A 3233-nucleotide genomic window follows, 5' to 3' on the forward strand; every position below is an offset into this window, starting at 1 on the left:
TTTTTTTGTAGAGCTGATTTAGTATATTACATATTTTAGCTTTGAAAGCCATAGAAACCAGTTATCTCAGTTTTTTCTCTATACAAGACCCATTTTCCCAAAGCATATGCACAATTTTAATTAAATGCAATGACCGAATGATGCTTCATAATTTTTTAAATATAAAATGAAGTCAATGACTCAAAAAAGTTATCTGCTGCAAGGAGTTTGAGGGGACATTTCATCATCTATATCATTACAGATATAAAGTAAAATGGTTCAACTTTTTAATGCTAGACAGGGAGGAATCATGATTAAAAAGGTCAATATAAAATCATTTGATTATAGTGCATCCATACACTTTCATATAATCATATTAGAGTCAAGTATATTTATTTTCACATCTGTTATAACTGCTATTGTAAAGGAAAAATACTATTGTCTTCTTTTTCCAAGAGATAGGCACAGAGCAAATTTTTTCTCCAGGGAACTTGTGCAAACCAATCAATATAAGATCTAAATTCTTCACATAATATATAAAACAGGAGAAGCCTCTTCAGATTTATTGTTTGAAGGCTGGACTGCAAGCACTTTCCAATCAGAAAACATTCTTCATTCCTGTAATCAGAGCTGCTGCTTACTGCAGGGCAAAGGAACAGACACGATTTCCTCTTAGGCTTCTTCTTTTCCACTGGTGTTTTCTGTTTATCTGTCTGAACAGGTCATAAAATACCTCATTAACGCTGACCTTTGACTTTGCAGAAGATTCTAAAGAGGCACAGTTAACACCACTGTTGCTACATTCTGACTCTGTTCTTTGCCAGCTGCTCACTCACCTTCCAGGTCACGTTTATTGCCAACCCAAATCACTGGAACATCTTCTGTGTCCTTAACCCATAAAATCTGTTCCCTCAGGTCCTGTAAGTCATTAAACGGGGACTGAGCTGTAACAGAATAAACTAGTGCAAACCCTTGTCCCTTGTCCATTCTTCATATACAAATCCCTCGTTGCTGTACTCGCTCTGTTCCCGCTGTGTCCAGGATTTCAAGCATGGGCTGTTGGCAGTCTACTTCAACTTGCTTTTTGCAGGAATCTTCTATTGTTGGGCCATATCTTCTATGAACAAACTGAATTGTCAGAGCAGACTTCCCCACGTCTCCTGAACCAAGCAAGGACCACTAGTTGGTACTCACGCATAACATGATCGGTTTCAATATTGACAATCCCCACATCCGTCCGGTGCCTCCTCCATCTTCTCCCCCTCCTCTTCCCTCCTCTGGGCCATGGCAGCAGTGGCCTGAATCATGTTTTTAAAATAACTATTTTATATAGGATATAAATTTCTGGTTGGGACCCTGAGGTTCATAGTTCTGGAACAGCATTTATAATTTTATAATTAGAATCTATGCTAGTAAGTACTTCATGGCTGTGCTACTGCAATATGGTCCACATCATGTGTGTATGTACAGGTCTAAGTATGTGTATGTTAACAGGCTCATGTCCCCATTAACATACATATTAATCTACATTATGTATTGATAGTAAATGCTGTTTCTGGCTGTAATAAGACAAATTTTTACATAAATTCTTAGATTATATCCAGCCTAAGAGTGATCAATATTGTAATCAAGGCAGTATGTGATATTTTCAGCAAAATATCTTTCAGGGAAAATAATTTACCATCAGCACATCCTGATGAAGCTACATGTGGACTAGAATTAAGAATGGAATTGCATTTTTCTGACTAGAAGACAAAGCAAAAATGGGGCTTCTTTTTTATTGAGGTATAGTCAATTTTTTTTATTGAGGTACAGTTAATTTACAGTGTTGTGTCAGTTCTGGTGTGCAGCACAATGCTTCAGTCATATATGAATATACATATAGTCATTTTCATATTCTTTTTCACTGTGAGGTACTAACAAGATATTGAATATATTTCCCTGTGCTATACAGTATAAACTTGTTTATCTATTCTGTATATACCTGTCAGTATCTACAAATCTCAAACTCCCAGTTTACCCCTTCCCACTCCCCTCCCCCAGCAACCACAAGTCTGTATTCTATGTCTGAGTTTGTTTCTGTTTTTCTTTTTAGATCCCACATGTGAGTGATATCATATGATATTGTTCTTTCTCTTTCTGTCTTACTTCACTTAGAATGACAATCTCCAGGTACATCCATGTTGCTGCAAATGGCGTTATTTTATCATTTTTTATGGCTGAGTAGTATTCTATTGTATAAGTATACTGCAATTTCTTTATCCAGTCATCTATTGATGGACTTTTAGGTTGTTTCCATGTCTTGGCTATTGTAAATAGTGCTGCTGTGAACACTGGGTGCAGGTGTCTTTTTGAATTAAATTTACCTCTGGGTATAAGGTTCCCTCTGGGTAACGCCCAGGAGTGGGATTGCTGGATCATACGGTAAGTCTATTTTTAGTTTTTGAGGAATCTCCATACTGAAAAATGGGACTTTGTGTTTTCTGCTGCCCAGATACTTGTTCACTGAAAACCACAGGAGGCTTTAAACCTAAAGACACAGCACCCCCACATCCAGGGCCCAACAACCTTAGCGGCATCTTTTCACCTTAATGCCCAAGGTTTTTCTCTTCCACATTTCACAGAATCCCTGTTTCCTTTCAGAGCATCCAGTCTGATGTAGCCCTTTTCCTGTGGTAAATCCTGGGCCTGAGTGCTGACAGGCCCGTCGCAAGGACACAGTCTGAAAGCTGGGGGGTGGGGGGGTCCCAGTATGTTCCCAATGTCATCCCTAAAGAGGCAAATTCTCATAGATGGGGCCTTTAAAAATGAAGGGCCAACCCAGAATATCCGCTTTAAACCAGATGCCTCTGGCCAGAAAGATCGAATGTGTGTTTGGTCCCCGAGGGATTCTCCAACAGAGATGGCCTCAGAGGGGTCCCCGACCTCCTGTGCTCAGCTAGGAGGGGACTGTAGGTCCAGGGAAGAGCCTGGTGGCTCTGTGGTGCCGTGGACATGCCAAGTGTCACAGCCTTTTCGGGGGCCACAGCTTCCACCCTTTCCTTCTACTCCTTCCACCCAGGTGGACCTGTTACCACAGTCAACCATGAGGTAAATAAGACCAACCTTCCGCGTTGCTCTGGGCAGCTCCGTCTCCCTTCTCTTCCACTGGTCCTGCTCCAACTGAAGTCAAGAATTCAGCCTCAGAGGCCATGAGAATTCCTACACTCCCTTCTTCTCCGGACCTCCGTGAATAATCCCAAATACCGAATCAT

The 3233-nt window shown here is 40.6% G+C and overlaps 1 pseudogene; it reads right to left on the reverse strand.

Annotated features, from left to right (window-relative positions):
* Positions 1–395: 395 nt before the first annotated feature.
* LOC102528432 (ras-related protein Rap-1A pseudogene) lies at positions 396–1177 on the reverse strand (annotated as a pseudogene).
* Between the last annotated feature and the right edge of the window lie 2056 nt (positions 1178–3233).

The sequence above is a fragment of the Vicugna pacos genome, chromosome 25 (assembly GCF_048564905.1).
Source record: "Vicugna pacos chromosome 25, VicPac4, whole genome shotgun sequence".
In the NCBI taxonomy this organism is placed as follows: Eukaryota; Metazoa; Chordata; class Mammalia; order Artiodactyla; family Camelidae; genus Vicugna; species Vicugna pacos.